Below are 20844 nucleotides of genomic sequence, written 5' to 3'. Positions count from 1 at the left end.
TTCAGACTGATCTCTGATCTTAACAATTCAGGGGTATGAGTCAGATACTGACTACCTGGCAGACTATTAAACATAGGCTAAAGTCTGAGAGACTATGAACTATTGCCTCACATAAACTAGTTCTGTACAAATATCAGGTGGGAAGAAAATATGACACAGATGTTGTACAATTAAATAGTGTATTGAGAAAATAAAACCAGATAGCACTTTGGGAATTAAGTGATGCTTTGATGTTAGGTTGGTCTTCAACAAAGGTATTCTGAACGGGTTGGGTACAGGATCCCTGCGGTCGGGATGCTGGTAGTCAGAATACTGACAGAATGAGATAAGTATCCTAACCATCCCCTCCCACAGCCTTAACTTAACCCTCCCCATAGTGCCTAACCCTAATACTTACCTTCGGCATGTCAGCGGTCTGGCTTCTGGATTCCGGCGCTGGTATTCTGACTGCCGGGATGCTGACTGCATCCCATCTGAACAGTAAATCAGATTTATTTATTTTTGCATTCTGTTCTTTTAATGAGTGTATGCTGCCATTTTGCTTGTATTGTTAAATATGCACATATATTTCTACTGTCTAATGGTGCGTACACACGGTACGATCAGTCAGCGATAACAATATCGCTGACTGATCGTCCTGCACCTTCCCGGAGTGCATGATGATCAATATCATTCATCCAGCACACCACCAACCCAACAACGCGGGTCCCTATAGTAACCTAGTCGATATCGATCAGGTTGGCCTCCATGCACAGGCGATGGACGATATCGTTATCGTCCATACGTGCCCGCACATCGCAGGTCGTTAGTGGGTTGGAAATAACCAAAAAAATGCACGATATTAACGATATGATTGAAATCGTGAATTATGGTGGCGTAAAGGTTAGTATTGCTTCTTCACAGTACAAGGGTCATGGGTTGCATTCTGAGCCATATCTGTGTGGACTCTGTATGTTCTCACTGTGTTTGAGTGGGTTTCCTCTGTGCTCTGGGGCAGAGACTGATGTGAATGACTAAATATTATCTGTAAAAAGCTGTGTAATGTTTGCACTCCATATATATAATAGTGAATCGATTTGGAAATTTCTCATGACTTTTGGTTCAGCCCCCAAATGGTTGTCTTCATTGTGACCGAGGTACACTTACAGCAAATAAAGTTTTTTGCTTGTTTTAGATCTCCTTTAGGGCATATATATTATTCATCGGGTTTTATACCCACTAAATAGAATTTCTTATCGCCACTATTCGCAGCAATAAGAAATTCTGTACTGCAGGGTTGTATTAAAAATCACATCCAGAGACGGGGAAGTTAAAGAAGCCTGTCTTTGTGATGTTCAAAGTGATAGAGCAAGAAACTCAATCACCTGGACTGATGGTGAGTATATAGAGCCAAGGTGGAGATACAAATGCAGATTACTGCTCAATAGCACAAGTACTCACAGTGGTATGGAGTAACAACCTTTAAACTTAAGCTGGTAGAAATACTGGAAGGGCATAAGAATGTCCTTAACTTCTGGCACTGTGGGTGCCGATTGTTGCTGCAGCCAAATATGTAGCCGCCTCTGTATCATCTTTGTCCACAGGGAGAGGAATCCTGTAATATTGCATGTACCGAGGTTGTGGGGTCCAGTGGGTTTCCGGCTGCGGTTGAAATCGATGCCTTTAATCATTGATCTGTTGTGCTGCACGTTCCCCTTGGAATCCACCCAGGTGATGGAACTCATTCTACACTTTAAGTACAAATCTGGCAATAGTGTAACAACGATTGGATACATTAACACACTTACATTTGTGGAAGATTATCCTTTTTTGTTGTGTGTAGGAAGTTTCATATTTTCACAAATATTTGCCTGCACTGACTGATAAAGAGTTCATTTTATTCATATAAAGAATCTTTAATGTGGAAACTCATGATTACAATTTAGCTTTCCTACTAGACTGCTGGCAGGGTGCTGGGGGAGTCTCTGCGCCTAGGCGGCCAAGCTCCTGAAAAGTGGACGTGGCTGGTCGGGGAGGGGCGTGCCCTTATGATACGTCTCCAGATTGTCATGCTTGGGGGCGTGCTGGGCTTCACCAAAGCTCTCCCTTCAGAGTGAATAGATTCTGCGGCGATCGTTCACCACAACGAGAACTGCGACCTGTGCATGGAGAAGACTCAGGGCATGCTGTTTTATCGGAGCCCCAATAAAAGGACAGGGCACGTTTTGCCCTTTTAAAATCGGTCAGGGTGCAGCAACCCACAAAAACTTGCGGGAACACTACAATTCTTACACGTTTCTTAAATTATATATTATTCACTTTTACATATGCGCATATGGTCATTTTATAATTTATTTTCTACTTCAGGGTCCATAGGGTATCCACAGGATACCTTGGGGTATAGGTGATGACGTCAGGCATCGGGCACCATAGAGTTAAGTTTTCAGTCCTCCCAGGATGTACTAGGGTCCCCCTCCTATACCCCGCCCCCGAGCCAAGGCATCCCAGTTTAGTTTGGTGCCCGGCCGGAGTCGGGTGCACCTGTTGGAGTGGGGGCTAAGAAGAGCCCCTGAAGTTTTCTTCAAGCAGCTGTGGCTGCGCATCTGGAAGTACAGCATGGACAGTCAGTCCTGACGTCCATGCTGTCTTCCCTACACCCCCGCCGGTACCAGAACGCCGGTACTGATCCGGGGATGCTGGTAGACATCTGGGGTCACAGCTAGCGGTGACCCCAGATGTTCAAGACCATGGCCGGAATCAAGGGGGACAGCAAGGTAAGCAGCGGGGTCCCGCGGTGGGTCCCCGCTGTAACATGGTCCAGAGTCCCCAGGCAGGGGGCTCCCTGGGGACTGGCTGCAGCGTGGAGCCAGGTATATAACCTGCGCTTCCACTACCCCCCTGGGACAGCGGATCGCAGCAGAGCGGTAGCGCTGCGGCGTCCCGGGGGTTAAATGCATGCCAGGGGAGCGCGCCTTCCCTGTCTCACAGCCGGCGCCTCCCCCGCTGCACACAGCCCTCTCTGCACACGCCGACTGGCCCTGTGGCAGCGCTCCTCCCCCAGGCCAGCCTCCTCTAAGCTCCTCGGCGGCCATCTTCACAACCGCATGGTGAACGCTGCTGGAATCAGAGGCATCGTGGTCTGGGTCCCCCCGCATACCTCTCCTCCGATTTGGTACAGGTCTGTGTATGCAGCGCTGTGTCCTACCAGACTCTGTGTCTGGGTAGTTGAGAATTAGCGCTGATAGTGCAGGAATTGATTTTTCTTTGCATTGTATGTGACTGTGCTAGCGCTGCTGCCTGTACTTCTATTACTGTCAGCCTTATTACTGTCCCTGTCTTTCTGCTAAAGCCCTTGTGGTGCGGTGCTGCAGGGTGGTCTCTCACTATACGAACAAGTATTGTTGAGAGGGGTCACATATTTACCATTTTGTCTGAGAGTGATTTCCCTGTACAGTTTCGGTGTGCTACGTGTAAGGCACCTATAGCGGAGGGGGAGGGTAGCGCGGAAGGGCTATGCCGTCCGTGTTATTTATTGACGCGACCTATTACGGTCACAGCACCGGTACAGGAGCCGCCCTGGGCTTGTTTCGCCAAGGCGCTTATAACCCTCGTGGGCCAGTTAGCTCCGCAGCCTCCATTCACTCAGATGGGATTGTCCCAGCAGTCGGTGGTGTCGTCACCCATGCAGGGTTTCCCGAGACAATTAATGGTACCCCACGGTCTCCCTATTACCCCTCCTCAGGTCTCTCATGAGCCTGCGTGGGTTAATTAGTTAACAAGCTCTGTACAGCAGTTGTCAGACGTGTTGCAGGGGGAGTCTGTGATGCGGCCCCACAAGCGGCCGGTGGCGTCTCAGTCCGCTCCTTATGAGGAAGACGACGGGACGTCCGATGATGGGGAGATTCTGGATCTTTCTGACCAGGAACCTCTCCGTCCTAAAGAGTCGGATGCTAAGACTAAGGTGTATATACCTGGCCTTATTCGTGCAGTCCGGACTGCTTTAGTTATTGAGGATGAGGAACCTCCGGTATCTAAGTCCAAATACGCCTATTTCAAAGAGGTTAAAGGAGATGACACAGTGTTTCCTCTTTCGGGACAATTAGTTGACCACCTAGAGGAAGCGTGGAAACAGCCAGGCAAACGATATCGGCCTCAAAGGCGTTTAGCAGTGGCGTATCCGTTTGCGGACAATTATTTTGCTAAGTGGGAATCACCAAAGCAGAAGGTTTTGCACACTATGCTCCAGGCTGGAGTTATAGTGCCTGTTCCATTCTCCCAGAGGGGCCAGGGTTTCTATTCCAATCTCTTTTTGGTGCAGAAACCCAATGGGTCCTTTCGTCCGATTCTCAACCTCAAAGCTCTCAAAGCGCTCAACAAAGCTATGCGGGTACCGAAGTTTCGGATGGAGACCCTACGGTACATCATTCTGGCGCTGGAACCTGGGGACTACATGGTGTCATTGGACATACAGGAAGCTTACCTGCATGTCCCTATTCTTTTGCGCCATCAGACCACGTGTTTTCACCAAGGTGATGGCGGTCATGGCGGCTTCCCTGCGGCTGCAGGGGGTCCGCATGTTGCCGTACTTGGACGACCTTCTCTTAGTGGCAGGATCTCCGGAGCTCCTTCTCCGACACTTGGACCTGACCATTGCGCTACTGCAACGGCACGGCTGGTTGATAAACTGGCAGAAGTCCACCCTGATCCCGTCTCAGCGGATTCTGCACCTCGGAGCCTTATTGGACTCGGGACAGCAAACGATCTTTGTGACGGGGGAAAAGATCGCTGCCTTACAGTCGAGGGTACGCAGTTGTCTGCAGAGCCGCCAGGTGTCTCTGCACTCGGCGATGAGGTTACTGGGCTCCATGGTGTCGGTATTCGACATGGTGGAATATGCCCAGTTTCACTCAAGACCTCTGCAGCACCTGATCCTGTCCAAATGGAATGGACTGCCTCAGTCTCTGAAATCCCAGTCAATAGTGCTCACTCCGGAGGTTCGCCTGTCCCTTGCCTGGTGGTTGCAGACGACCCATCTCAACAGGGGTCGTCCGTTCTGGGTGGCGAATTGGGTCCTGTTGACGGACGGACGTCAGTCTTCGGGGCTGGGGAGCAGTTTCGGGTCCACACTTGTTCCAGGGCAGGTGGACTCCGGCGGAAGCGGAGCTTCCAATAAACATCTTGGAACTCCGAGCGGTTTTCAATGCTCTCCAGCAGGCACATCCGGTTCTCCAGGGTCGCCCAGTGCAGATCCAGTCGGACAACGCTACCACCGTGGCCTACATAAACCGGCAAGGAGGAACCCGAAGTCGGGCGGCTCTCGTAGAGGTGTCTCGGATCCTGGTATGGGCGGAGCGCAATCTTCCGGCCATATCAGCGGTCTTCATCCCGGGAGTGCTAAATTGGGAGGTGGACTTTCTCAGTCGCCAGGACGTTCATCCGGGGGAGTGGTCCCTGCACCCGGACGTTTTTCAACTGCTGGTGGACAGGTGGGGTCTTCCAGAGATCGACCTCATGGCGTCCCGGCACAACAACAAGTTGCCGGTGTACGGGTCTCGCACAAGAGACGAAGAGGCGTCTCTGGTGGATGCTCTGTCCGTCTGGTGGACGTTCCGGTTTGCTTATCTCTTTCCTCCGGTTTCCCTTCCACGGGTAATCCGGAAATTCAAACAGGAAGGAGGGACGCTTCTGTTGATAGCTCCCGCATGGCCCAGACGGCACTGGTTCTCAGATCTTCAGGGTCTGTCCATGGACAGTCCTCTGCGGTTGCCGCTACGTCCGGACCTTCTGTCACAGGGTACTTGGCTTCACCCGGACCTGACTCGGCTGTCTTTGATGGCGTGGCTGTTGAGACGGCCATGTTAAGGTCCAGGGGGTTTTCCAGCTCTGTAGTGCGGACCATGCTAAGAGCTCGGAAACCGTCTTCCGCGAGAATATACCATCACGTGTGGCATACGTTCTTCCAGTGGTGTCGACCGAGAGGTTATGCACCGCGGGAGTTTCGTCTGTCTCGGGTACTCGCCTTCCTACAGGCGGGACTAGACAATGGGCTTCGCCTTGCTTCTTTGAAGGTACAGGTTTCGGCCCTGTCTGGTTTCACCGTAGGATTGCTACAATCCCAGATGTACGCACCTTTATGCAGGGCGTTCTGCGTATTCAGCCGCCTTTTGTTCCACCTGTGGCGCCTTGGGACTTGACTGTGGTCCTGAGGGCTCTCCAAGGACCGCCGTTTGAACCACTGGGCTCAGTGGATCTTAAATGGCTTAACAGCTAAGACTGTTTTCCTTCTGGCCATAGCTTGGGCCAGACGTGTTTCTGATTTAGGGGCTCTCTCTTGTGGACCCCCTTTCTTGATTTTTCATGGGAACAGGGCAGTGCTGCGCACTCGTCCTGAATTTCTTCCCAAAGTTGTTTCCCAGTTTCATGTTAACGAGGAAATAGTTGTTCCGGCCTTTAAGTCACCTGGCCTTTCAGTGGGTGAGGCCACTTTGGATGTTGTGCGGGCCTTAAGGACTTATGTTGACCGCACTTCTTCGTTTAGGAAGTCGGACGCCTTGTTTGTCCTCTATGGCTTACGTAAAAAGGGTTGGCCTGCTTCAAAGCAAACTTTGGCAGCCTGGATCCGTATGGCTATTTCTGAAGCTTATCTTCAGGAAGGCCTGCCGGTTCCTCCTTCTGTGAAGGCTCATTCCACTAGGTCTGTGGGTCCTTCGTGGGCAGCTCGACGTGGTGCCTCTGCGGTCCAGATCTGCAAGGCTGCTACGTGGTCCTCTGTCCATACCTTCGTGAGGTATTACAGGTTTGACACCTTCGCCTCTCAGGATGCTTCCTTCGGGCGGCGGATTATCCTTTCAGCACAGGAGCGTCCCCACCCTTAAAGGATACTGCTTTGGGACATCCCCAAGGTATCCTGTGGATACCCTATGGACCCTGAAGTAGAAAATATGAGATATGGTAAGAACTTACCCTTGTTATCTCTATTTCTACGAAGTCCATAGGGTTCCACAGGACTCCCGCCCTGTCGCACCTGTGCTGCAGATGGGCTTTACTCTGGTCACCGTTTTTTCCGTCTCCCTCTGGTGAGAATGTGATTCTTGTGTGTGTCCAGATCTTTTTTCTCTCTCTTCCTTCTCTTCCTCCGGCCTATGGCTTGGTAACTAACTGAGATGCCTTGGCTCGGGGGCGGGGTATAGGAGGGGGACCCTAGTGCATCCTGGGAGGACTGAAAACTTAACTCTATGGTGCCCGATGCCTGACGTCATCACCTATACCCCAAGGTATCCTGTGGAACCCTATGGACTTCGTAGAAATAGAGATAACAAAGGTAAGTTCTTACCATATCTCATATTTTATCTGTGTATTTCTACTGCAGGGTCCATAGGGTATCCACAGGATACCTTGGGGTATAGGCGATGGCGGCAGACATCCAGGCACCACAGAGTTAAATTTTCATCCTCCCAGGATGCACTGGGGTCCCTCTCCTACACCCCGCCCCCGAGCCTCAGGCCACTCAGTTTTCGTCGGTGCTTGGCCGGACCAGTCGCACCGTACAGAGGGGGGTCTTTTCAAGGCCCCTGAAGAGTTCTTCGCAGCTGTGGCTGCACAACTAGAGTGCTCCAGCATAGGACAGTAAATATTGACGTCCATGCTGTCACTCCTACACCCCGTCGGTACCAGAACGCCGGTACCGATCCGGGGATGCTGGTTGGTAGCTGGGGTCACAGCTAGCGGTGACCCCGGCTACCTGGATTGTGGCCGGATGCATGGGGGACAAGGTAAGCGGCGGGGTCCCGCGGTGAGCACCCGCCGGTAACAGTCCTTTTTGGTCCCCAGGCAGGGGGCTCCCTGGGGACCGGCTGTGCGTGGGGCCAGGTACTGATCCTGCGCCTTCCACTAGACCACCAGGGACAGCGGTCCGCAGCATGTGCGGTACAGCGCGGCGTCAGAACGCCTTCCCTGTCTCACAGCCGGCGTCTCCCCAGTGCCATTCCACAGCGGTCTGAGCGGGCTGTGTCAGTGCTCCTCCCCCGGGCCCGCCTCCTCTCTGCTCCTTGGTGGCCATTTTCTCACTACATGTGCTGGGAATGACAAATGCTGCTGGAAGCTGTTACAGGTGCCATTGTGGTCCGGGTCCCCTGCATACCTCTCCTTCAATTAAGGTCAGTGTATGCAGCACTGTTTCCTACCAGGCTCTGGTCTGTGTAGTTGATCGCAGTGCTTGTAATGCAGGATGTTAACTGTGCATTGTATGTGACTTAAATGCTAGCGCTGTTTGCCTGTACTTTCATTTCTGACTGTCAGCCTTTTTCCTACACCTGTTCTTCTGCTACAGCCCTTGCGGTGTTGTGGGAGGTCACATACGCTCCGTTCACACTCCTCATTTCTGAAAGTGAACGAGGATATCCTCTTCCAGCTATAATGTACTGATATCATGTGCAGTTAGCGGAGGGATATGTATGTTGTATTATATATCACGCCCCATTTCTGTCACTGTGCCTGCACAAAAAGGGGACCGCCCTCGGCTGGCTAAGTTGCTTACAGCCCTTGTGGGCAACGCCCCCTGCGTTTCCCCATAGGGGTTATCGCAGCGAGTGGTGGTCTCATCACATGCAGGGGTCCCTGGACAGTTGATGGTACCCCAGTGTATCCTGTTTTTCGCCCCCCCAGGTCTCGCTGGAGCCTGTGTGGGTGAAATTATTGTCCAAATGGTATAGCACCTGATGGACGTTTTACAGGGGGAGTCACCATTTCGGCCTTCTAAACGGCCTTTCGGGTCTCAGACGGGTAAGGACATGACGTCTGATGACGGTGACATTATTGACTTTTTCAGACACGAGCCCCTTAGTGCAAAGGAGGCGTAGTCTGGGTCTAAAGTCTATATACCTGGCCTTATACGGGCAGTCTGTGCGGCTTTGGTTATTACATATCCCCCGTGGCTAAATCCAAATATGCCTTCTTTAAGGATAAGGGTGTTGCCACTGTAATTCCTCTATCTGGTCAGGTGAATCATTTAGAGGAGGCGTGGAAAATCCGGGTAAGCGTTTCCAGCCTCAAAAACGGTTGACCTTTTGCATACCCCTTTGCGGAGAATTATTTTTCCGAATGGGAGTTACCTTTGCGGGTAGATTCTCATGTTACACGCCTAGTGAGGAGTGCTACGTTGCCCATGCCCTCCAGGTCCTCCTTGAAGGAGGTTACACATTGCAAGGTGCAAATATATCTAAAATCCAATTATTCCCTTGCTGGAGGGGCTTCCAGGTCGGCTATGGTCGTGTGCTGGGGGGCCAGAGTCATGGAGCGCTGGGTAGGTAACTGGAACTCTGCACACTGACTCTCCAGCAGAGCAGGTGGATAGTGGCAAATTCTCAGAGACTTAGCCACGTTCATAATGAGACAGTCTTACATATAGCCTACTCCTTTCCAGAATCTCCTCGGCAGCAGTGGCGCCTCGGCAGCAGTAGCGGCTCTCCGCTCCCTGTGGTTGCGCTCTTGGAAAGCGGGCGCAGATTCCATTTGGAATGCTGTGCCTTTTACGGGATAGGTCCTGTTTCGCCCTCATCTGGACACAATTGTGGCCCCGCAGGCAGCAGCTACGTCTGCGTGTCTGCCATCGGCTACAGTCCCATCGGGGTCAGGGGCTTCGTCTTTTCAGCCCTGTGAGGCCAGGGTAAGTCTAAAATATAGCTTTCCAAGACAGTCAGTAGCCTGGAAATCTGCTCAACCATAAGAACAGGCTTGGAGTACAAGACGTCCTACTCCCAAGTTGGACTATAGGCCTTCAGCCTCATGGGACAGGCCTCCTCTCAGGGGACCCCAGAGTTGGAGGCCGGCTTCTCCAGTTCGCCCAGTGCTGGTGTCTGACCTCCACGGCCACTGGGGTAAGAGAAGTATTTTCTTGAAGGTATGTCCTCTCCTCCCGGTAAACGCCTCCCAGACGGTTTTTCGTTACAGGTCTTCTGTCAATTCAAGACAAGGCCCTGTAATTTTTGAGGGTGTTACACTCTATGCTCCAGGCAGGAGTTATAGTACCTATTCCGTTGCCCCAAAGGGGAACGAGGTATTACTCCATCCTCTTTCTGGTACAGAAACCCAATGGGTCTTACCTGGACATCCTCAACCTCGAATCCTTCAACAAATTCTTAAGGGTTCCTCGGTTCAGGAGGGGGAGCCTGCATTCCATCATTCAATGGAGCCTGGGAATTTTGTGGTGTCGTTGGATATATTCAGGGTGACTGCCTGAATGTCCCTATTTTCTTAGAACACCAGTGTTTTTCCTCAGGTTTGCAGTGGTCGATAAGCATTTCCAGTTTTACCAGGGTCATGGCAGTTATGGCAGCCCACCTGCGGATGCAGGGGGTCCGCTTGTTACCCAATCCGGGCGACCTCCTGGTGTTACCAGAGTCTCCAGAGATACTTCAGTGCCATCTGCAACGGACAATATCTGTGTTGTTAAGTTAGGGCTGACTGATGCACTGGAAATGGTCCTCTCTGATTCTTCACAGAGGATGCTCCATATCCCAACATCTGAGGATCTTTGTGATTGAGGAAAAGATCTCAGCATTACAGGCAAAGGTACGCAGTTGCCTGCAGAGTCGCCGCGTGTCTATTCACTCGGCAATGTGGTTCCTGGGTTCCAAGGTGTCGCTGTTCGACATGGTGGAGAGTACCCAGTGTAACTCCGAACCTCTAGAAAAATTGATCCTCTCCGGATGGGATGGGTTACCCCATAGGATAAAGTCAATAGTGATTTCCCCGGAGGTTTGTCTCTCTCTGGCCTGGTGGCTGCGGAAAGCTCACCTAAACAAGGGGCACCCCCTTTGGGATTGCGGACAGGGTCCTTCTGACGACGGACGCCAGTATCCGTGGCTGGGAAGCAGTGACGGGTCCACACTTGTTCCAGGGCAGGTGGACACCAGTAGTTTTTGCGCCTCCCATAAACATCTGAGAACTGTGAGCGGTATTCAAGGTTCTCCAGCATACAGGACAGGTCCTCCACAGAAATACTGTGCAGGTACAGTCTGACAATGCCATCATGATGGCTTATGTAAACCACCTAGGAGGTTCCCGAAGTCGGGCGACACTAACAGTGGTATCCCGAATTCTGGCTTGGCTGGAAGGATATATCCCTGCCGTCATCAGCAGTGTTCATTCAGGAATCCTCAGATGGAAAGCAGGCTTTCCCAGCCGTCAGGACGTGCATTCAGGGAAATGTCCTCTTCTTCAGGAGGTGTTCAATCTTCTGGTGAACAAGTGGAGCCTTTCAGAGATGAGACTCTTATGGTAGACGTATGTTGGTCCAGTGGACCTTCCAAGTTGTGTACCTCGTCCCTCCGTTATCCCTTCTTCCTCCAGTAATAGCAAGAAGGAGGCGCGCTTCTGCTGATAACTCGTGCGTGGGCCAGATGGCACTATTACTCAGTCTATTAACACTCTGAAGCTGTTACCTCTATGACCGGACCTGTTGTCTCAGGATCCTGGCTGATACCCAGAGCTGGGTTGTCTGTCCTTGACGGTGTGGTGGTGGAGACTGCCCTCTTAAGGTCTAGGAGTTTTTTCCAGCTCTATAGTTAACAGGGCCTATGTCCATGCTAAGAGCTTGGAAGATTTTATCTGCAAGAATTTACCATCAGGTATGGCATACTTTCTTTCAGTTGTGTCGCCCTACAGGCTATGCTCCTCGAGTATTCCGGATATCCAGAGTGTTGGCTTTCCTACAGGTGGGCTTAGATAACGGTCTTCACCTTGCTTACCTTAAGGTGCAGGTTTCTGCCCTGTTGGTTTCATCGTAGGATTGCTACTCTTCCTGATGTCCGCACATTTGTGCAGGGTGTACATTATATTCAGCATCCCTTTGTTCCACCTGTGGCTCCTTGGGATTTGGCTGTGGTCTTTAGGGCTCTCTGAGGACCGCCATTTGATCCACTGGGCTCAGTGGATTTCAAATGGCTTACGGCTAGGAATGTATTCCTTCTGGCCATTGATTTGGCCGGTAGGATCTCAGAATGGGGGGCTGTGTCATGTAGACCTCCCTTTTTCTCATCTTTCCTAGGAACTGGGCAGTGTTTCGCACTTGCCCTGGTTTTTTACTTACGGTGGTGTCTAGTTTCCACATCAATGAGGAAATTATAGTACCTGCCTTTACTTCCACAGTCCTTTCTGCTGGTGAGGCCTCTTTGGATGTGGTACGGGCTCCAAGAATTTAAGTTGACCATACCAGTCCGTTTAGGAAATCAGACTCTCGGTTTTGTCCTTTCTGGTTTCCATAAAAAAGGGTTGGCCTGCCACTGTGCTAACTTTGTCCCTCATTCAGAGCCGTACGCTCTGAGCAGAGTGCACGCTCTGAATGAGGGCCGCCCTCCTAAAAAATGGAGCGTCCTCCTGGACGCTCGTATAGCTGTGGGTCACCACCCACAGCCTATACGAGCGTGCAGTTTGATGGCCGCGATGGTCTTGACCATCGCGACCATCGAAACTGCGAGCCGGAGCCTGCGGTTGAGGTTTTCAACCGCAAGCTCCGGAGTGATTTTGGCTCTATCAGAGCCAAAATCACTCCCACTGACATCACTAGTGCTGTCAGTGGGCCGGCTTCTGACGGGAGGCGTTCCCGTGGGAACGCCCCCGTCAGGGAGGCACGCCCACCAAAGGGGGCGTGCTGTCAATCAACATCGACAGCACGCCCCCTTTGATCAGACCCAACGAGCGAAGGACTTTCCTTCGCTCGTCGCGTCTGGCGCATGCGCACGACGGTGCTCCCTCCGTCGTGCGCATGCTCAGTGCAGAACATCGACCCACATATTTTTGTAAGGTATTATGTGTTTGATACCTTCGCCTCTCAGGATGCTTCCTTCGGGCGGCGGATTCTCCTTACTGCACAGGAGCGTCCCCACCTTTAAAGGATACTGCTTTGGGACATCCCAACCCTGCAGTAGAAAATATGAGATATGGTAAGAACTTACCCTTGTTATCTCTATTTCTACGAAGTCCATAGGGTTCCACAGGACTCCCGCCCTGTCGCACCTGTACTGCAGATGGACTTTGATCTGGTCACCGGTTTCTCCGTCTCCTTTTGGTGAGAATGTGATTCTTGTGTGTTCCAGACTGTCTTCTCTGTCTTTTTTGCTCCTGCTTCGGCCTATGGCTTGTTACGAAACTGAGTGGCCTGAGGATCGGGGGCGGGGTATAGGAGAGGGACCCCAGTGCATCCTGGGAGGATGAAAATGTAACTCTGTGGTGCCTGGATGTCTGCCGCCATCGCCTATACCCCAAGGTATCCTGTGGAACCCTATGGACTTCGTAGAAATAGAGATAGCAAGGGTAAGTTCTTACCATTTCTCATATTTTCTACTGCAGGTTTCTCTTATACAAGTCTGCTGCAGTCTTATACTATTTTATTGTATATAAATTGCCATAAGTACTATCTCCAGTCTTTAGATTGTATGTAGGCATGATTGAACTTAAGTCCTAAATGTTTGGTATGTGCTACATATTTATTTAAGCCATTTTATTGCTGGGTATGTATTGGCTGGCCAGTGGGAGGTTGTCATTAATTAGGATGCACACTTGGCTACATCTCTACTTAAATATCATTCACTAGGCTGTTTTAGCCTTGGCTGGAGTTAGCAGACTCCTAAGTCCAGAATCAGAAGTGCAAAATAGATTTTAGGGAAAATGTCACCGTTACACCAGCGTTAAACCGAAGGAAAACAGGAGGAGAACATTTCATCAAACAAAACTAAACTACTGTCAATACTGCATATTGACACCTTTGGAGCATCAAGTTTGAGTTCACTACCTCTTCACAATAAACACCTGCTGCCTGCATAACCAGGACATGCAACACTGAACTCCTTGTTTGATCATTGCAAAGTCATTATCTCACTTGCTACTATTTGTGCTTCCTCTTTTTTTCACAAAACAACGAAATTTGTACCAATGCAAAGTAACCTCTAAACCTCGCATATACGATCTGCTTTACCATTGCTTTTGCCTAGCCTCACAACTTTGAACTTCTTTTTTATTACTCATTTTCAAAACCCTTTAAATCACATATATTCCCCTCAATAAATAAAAAAAAATCTACTTTGTTGGTGAATGCGTATTCTTGATGAACAGTGTTCTTTCACCAGCATTTTTGAAAAACCTTCAACATTTTCGTTCTCACACATACACTATTCTTACCTCATCCACACCCTGACCATGTTTTCTTCAAATTCTCACTTTACTCAGTGCCTTAACTAATCCTTTATTCTGCCCCCTGTTCCCACCTCTATCCTTCCCCCTAGTCTCCTCCACTTCTTCCTCCCCTTCTCTCTCTTCCTCTTTCTGTATGCCTCCCCTCTGCTTCCCTCCTTCTCCTCTCCCATTACTCCTCTTTCATTCTTTTCTCCCCCACAATGGTCCTACTACCCAACCACTAAGCTCAGCACCCACCCTCCTCTCCCTATCACTTTACCACACCTTCATCTACATCACACTAATCTCCCTCCCTTTCCTACAAATGCATCCCACCTTTCTTGCCTATTGATCACTTACTTCCACTCCTGCCTCCAAATTCTCGCTCGTGCTGCTCCCTACCTCTGGTACTCTCTCCCTCTCCGATTCTCCACCTCTCTACAAACCTCCAAACGGGCTCTCAAGACTCACTACTTCAAAGCCTTCCAGCTCTCATCCTAACCTGCTGCTCACATGCTTCTTCCCGACTGTCTACCCTATCTGTGTCACCCTTGTCTCTCTCTCCCCCACCTATAAAATGTAAGCTGTCAAGAGCAGGGCCCTCTTCCCTTATGTGCTTGTCCTTCCCTCACTCATACGATCATCTACTCAATACTCTCCACAAGGGCACTTAACACTTGGTAGCTGACGCCCTACTGCTTTTTTGAGTGTTATGATCGCTGCAACAATGTTTTTAAACCATGTTCTGTTTTGTCTTGTACTGTAAGTCGTTGTTTTACGAGTTTGCTCATTTGTTAATGTACTTTGTGAGGCGCTGCGGAACCCTTGTGGCGCCATATAAATAAAGGATAATAAATAATTTCCCGCTGTGTAAATTACTAAAAAGATGCATAAAAAATATATGTCCGGTTATTATGCAAAGTGCATTTCAGTCTAGGGGAAGGGAACTAATATTTCAGTAAGTTTTGGGCCACTATGTATTGAACCTGTTTGTAGATGATAATCCTGAGCAGGGAGGTAGCTGCAAGCCAACTGCACTATGGCCCTCATTCAGAGCCGTACGCTCTGAGCAGAGCGCACGCTCTGAATGAGGGCCGGCCTTCATGAAAATGGAGCGTCCTCCTGGACGCTCGTATAGCTGTGGGTCACCACCCACAGGCTATACGAGCGTGCATTTTGATGGCCGCGATGGTCACGACCATCGCGACCATCGAAACTGCGAGCCGGAGCCTGCGGTTGAGGTTTTCAACCGCAAGCTCCGGAGTGATTTTGGCTCTATCAGAGCCAAAATCACTCCCACTGACATCACTAGTGATGTCAGTGGGCCGGCTTCTGACGGGAGGCGTTCCCGTGGGAACGCCCCCGTCAGGGAGGCACGCCTACCAAAGGGGGCGTGCTGTCAATCAACATCGACAGCACGCCCCCTTTGATCAGACAACGAGCGAAGGACTTTCCTTCGCTCGTCGCGTCTGGCGCATGCGCACGACGGAGCTCCCTCCGTCGTGCGCATGCTCAGTCCAGAACATCGACCCACTTGCGAGCGGACAGCCGCTCGCGAGTGGGTCTGAATCAGGCCCTATATTCCTTTTTTTGGTATCGGCACAGGCTGTATTACTGTTTCCAACATGAACGCTGTACAACTCCAAAGTTTGCTGCAATTAGTCTGTGTTGGTAGCTACGCAATAATCTCAAATTTTTTTTTTTTTTTAATTTGTGCCATTTCTCTCTATATTGCAGACTAGTCTTATTCGTACTGGGTATTCACTACTAATATAAATATATATTTCTACATAAGTGTTTTTTTTATTCAGAGAGGAGAGAGGGAATCTTCCAGCAGTCCTAACTTGTGGTACATTACCAGGAAATTTGTTAAAAACTGAACTTTATTGTGCAAAACAGTAAAAATGTCCAACTGGTTTTGACTAGATTATACATACCTTAAATTCTTGAAGCTGATGGACTAACTGGTTAGGCAACTGTGATTTTACAAAGAGTTTCTATTTTCTAAGTTTGAAATATTGCTTCAGATAGAAATCTAGCATGTTGGAGCTTACATTGACAAATAACATTTATAATCATCCTTTATTTATATGGAGCCACAAAACAAGAAAAAAGTGACTAACAGTGCAGAACATTATAGGACATGGACAAGTTTTATAAACATTGTTGCACCAGCAGCCCTAATGCCCAAATGAACAGCAGGGCTGCAGAACCCAATGGATAGATGCCATAGTAAGAAATGGGGAGGAGATGTTGGTATAAGTGAGGGTGGGAAAAGCACATGAGGGAAGAGGGCCCTGCTATTGAAAGCTTACTGTTTAAAGGGAAGAGTCAGATGGGGTGACACAGAGGGAAGAGACAGTGAGCAAGGATCATGGAGCAGTGGGTTAGTATGAGAGCTGGAATGATTGATAAATAAGTGGGTCTTGAGAGCACATTCAGACTTTTGTAGAGCGAGTTAGAGTATTCCAGAGGTGAGGAGCAGCACAGGCAAAATCCTGGAGGAAGGAATGGGAGAAAGTTATCAGTTGGAAGGAGAAGTGGCATTCATTTTTGGAGTGAAGTGAAGGGCGTGTAGAAGAGGGGCCAGTGTAGGGCTTGTAGAAGAGGGAGGCATATTTAGTATGTTTGGAGAGGAAGATGAGCCGTGCAGCAGCTGTGAGGACATAGGAGTGGAGAGAGGTGGGAGACAGGGAGGGCAGATAAGAGGGAGGTTACAGGTGTCCAGTCTGGAGATGACCAGTGAGTGGATGAGTATTTAAAGGCCCCCGTACATCAGCAATTGATTGCAGCAATCTGCAATCGATTGTGTATACAAATCTTTCCCTTTTTCAATCGATTGCAGAATTGCACGATTGCTGCAATCAATTGCTGATGTATGGGAGCCTTGAGTTGCCTCCAGGGTGAGAGAGGGTCTGTTCCTGGAGATATTTTTGAGATGGAATGGCAAGACTGCAAAAGGTACTTAATGTGTGATTTGAAGGAGCATAAGGGGGTCAAGAATAACTCAAAGACATCGCACTTGCGGGCTAGAGGAGATAGTGGTGCTGTCAATAGATAAAGGATGCTGTCAATAGATAAAGAAAATTGGGAGGGTGGGAAGATTAGGAGCTCCGTTTTAGACAAATTGGTTTAAGGAAGTGCTGGGACATCTAGGAGGAAATGGCAGATAGACATTTGGAGATACAAGTGAGGAGGAAAGGTCAGTGGAGGAGAGGTAGATAGATGATTTTAGAGGCCAAAAGAGCTGATGACCTCACCTAAAGAGGATGTATAAGAGGAAAAAAACTTAAAAGTACAAGAACAGAACCTTGGGGGACACCTACTGGTAGAGTTAGTGGGAGGAGAAGGGGAGTCATGGGAGGAGACAAAGAAAGAACAGTCATATAGGTAGGAGGACAGCCAATAGAGGGCAGTATCACGCAGACTGAGGGAGAAAAGAATTTGCAGGAGGAGAGGCTGGTTCACAGTGTTAAAAGCCGCAGAGAGATCTAGGAGAATGAGTTAAGAGTAGTGGCCATTGAATTCGGCATCAAGAAGGTTATTGCTGTCTTTAATGAGGGCAGTTTCTGTGGAGTGGGGAGGACGAAAGCCAGACTGAAATGGGTCAAGCAGGGAGTCGCAGGAAAAAAAATGATGAGGCGCGGTTGTAGACAATCTGCTCAAGGAAAAAAAATAAAAATGGTGTGTTGCGCTTGTATTTCCGCAGCTCAATAAATAGTGGTCAGATTAAAAATATGGGTATATGAGTGCTGGTATGGATTAGAATTGGTGGACCGCACAAATAAAAATATATGAATAATCAGTAATCAATAATAAAACAAACCAAACAAAATAAGAAAAATATTTTTTTTTAAAAAAATAAATAAAAAATAATTAATAAAAAAACAAAGATGAAAATAGAAAGAAAAAACAGCAAAGGAGAGAAAAGGCATAAACAGTATTATGGAATTAATGTTTATAGTCTTTATAGACTATTTGGGGGTGTGCCAGTTCTGCATGTACCCCACGAGGGGTCTGCTGTGCTGTTGCCACCTAACTCACCCTAACTAGCTCGGCGTTGACTGCTGACTTCAGCTGCAGATTCCCATCTGAGCCGCGATCACATGTCCCGCCGGGCTGGCGCCGCTTGATGACAGAGGGCGTCGGGGGATGGTCAGTGGGCTTGTAGCGGCAGTTGTTCTTTTCCTGGGCACTCCTTCCAATCTCCAACGCGTTTCGGACCTTCCACGGGTCCTTTGTCATACCAGCGCTCATATACCCATATTTTTAATCTGCTCAAGGAGTTTGGAGGCAAAGGGGAGGAGAGAGATGGGTGGTAATTAGATAGTGACAAGATTGAGGGAGGTAGTTGAAAGTGTCAAAGAGATGACGGAGGTTGGAGAACTGGGAGAAGATAAGGGTCTCAAGGTGCCTACACACTTGGCGATATTTTACCTGATCTGGCCGATTCCGACGCATCGTAACGACAGATTGTGTAAAATATGCCCAAATCGCATCTTCAGATCTGCCGTGCTGTAGGGCAGATCTGGCAATCTGGGACACAATGCACTGGAAAAAGTCTGGATGCACGATAGATCGTTTGTAAATTGGACACTTTAAACACCAAATCGTGTGCAGAGCTGCCGGGGAGGAGTTTCAAGGGAAATCGTACACATCGTGGGATCGTGTGCAGGTCGCCAAGTGTGTAGGCACCTTTAGAATAAGACTGTTTAGAGAGGGAAAGAGCAGCACTGTAAGTTGCCAAGGTTGAGGTGTGGTTCTGCAAAAGATGAATAGTGATCGCCGTAGCAACAGAGACAAGAGTAGATGTAAAGAAGACACTGTATAGGGAAACAGCTTGGTCAGACAGACAGACAGGAGAGAGCGAGAGACAATGGGGGAAATTAGTGCCTCTTCTAATATGCTCAGTACAGAGGTAAGATGAAGCCATTTACCAACTGGTGTTGTGAAGTTTACCATATACTCAGAATTATGTTACCTAGAGAACAAGAGACATGGAGAAAAAGAATTTAGCATATTAAAATGTTTTAAATAGTTAAATTGCTTATTAGGGCAAGTACTTTTAAAAAGTTACAAAATGAAGATGCTGGCCATCCTTTTTGGGTAATATAAACAATAATTTCAACATCAAACTGACATTTTATTTACTAACACATGATATAGTCCTTTTTAAAAAAATACATAATGGCACAGCCTTGTTTCTCATGATATTTTATGTTTAAATGCCATTTTTATTTTCTTTTGGGCTAATGTATTACTAAACTCAAAGTATCATACTGTCCGTTATACCTCCTGGCCATATTTTTATTTTTACTCTCTAGCAGTGGGAGTCTTAAGTAAAAGGTTTTATTTGTTGCTTTATACTTTCATTCTATTCCACACTCTGCATACACATATGCTGTCACTACTGCGTTGGCGGTGTTGAGATCTAGGGCCTGAATTACAGCCGCACTGAATGACTTTGTTCACGTAGTTGAGCGATTATTTGGAGCTGGGCATGCTCTAAAAATTCTGAAATATCCTATGTGTATGCACAAATGTACTATTATGATCGGGCCAGACAGTAACAGAAAGGTGGTGGAAAAGTGGTGGCTGTTGCTGGGAAGTGGCTAGTAGTGCACACATAAATGGGCCGTTCAGTGGGAATGTTATGGGAGCATCAATGCATGCGGCTGCGTTCACAGTCGCACAGACACAAACATAGGAGGTCGTGGTCAGACGGAGACACTGCACCTGCCAGGAGGCTGATGCAATTATTCGATGGTGCGACTAATGGTGGTGTATAAGGATACACCAATCAGTATTATTTGCACAGGCGGTAAAAGTGGGCATCTCAGGCCTTGCACATTCGGCCACACAAATGTACACAAGGGAAGGAGTTTGTAGGCCTATTGCATAGAGTCTCAGATGGGAGACCATCAATAGACGCTGCTGCATGCGCTTTTGCATGTAACTCAGAATCCAAGCACTACTGTGCAAATTACATTTAAACAGACTTAAGGTCCCCATACATCTGCGATGGATCGCCACGATGTTGCTATGGAATCGGAAATGCCGACCGGCGACCATGGATGTTCCGCGATCCGTTGCAGAATCGGTGAAATTCTACATGTTAAATTTCACCGATCTGCCAATCACGATAATTTATTGATCGTGATCGGCATATCTGTGAAATCCGACATGTTGGATTTCACCGACCCTGCGATGTCGGGTTGCAGGATCGCTACATCGCGACAATCAGTCGCTGATGTTTGGGGGCCTTTACAGCTGTACATGTTTTCTAAGACCTGTTTCAACAATTATGCCTTGAATAATAACTGCGCAGAAAGAAATTGCAGAACAACCAAAATCGAAGGAATGCAAAATGTGAAGTAAAAAGTTTTTGCTTTTCTGTTAATGGAAGTTCCCTTGGGTGATCATTATAACCCTCTTACAAAAATATGTAGCATACATTTGCACATGTTCTGAAAACCGGAAAACACACTGCCACAGTTAATTTACAACTACTTTTAAATAGTTGAATTTGTTCTTCTTGAGTGAATTAATGCCCATATAATGCTGCAAATTATTGATTAATATTTATTTGTAGAACACCAATATATTATTGCAATTGGGTACCAATAAACTAATTTATAAAAACACTGATTATGACACATAAGCAGGTCAATCATAAAAATATCTTGAACGAGTTTG

At 48.4% G+C, this 20844-nt stretch overlaps 1 protein-coding gene across 1 annotated transcript in view; it reads left to right on the top strand.

The window, feature by feature from the left end:
• The window catches only part of TMEM35B (transmembrane protein 35B), a 33757-nt gene that overhangs the window by 938 nt on the left and 11975 nt on the right, over positions 1 to 20844 (top strand). The gene's annotated exons all lie outside the window — the stretch shown is intronic.

Source organism: Taudactylus pleione, unplaced genomic scaffold, assembly GCF_031769625.1.
Source record: "Taudactylus pleione unplaced genomic scaffold, aTauple2 ptg000539l, whole genome shotgun sequence".
Taxonomy (NCBI): domain Eukaryota; kingdom Metazoa; phylum Chordata; class Amphibia; order Anura; family Myobatrachidae; genus Taudactylus; species Taudactylus pleione.
The sequence above is the reverse complement of the archived record's forward strand: the minus strand, read 5'-3'. Positions and strand labels throughout refer to the sequence as shown.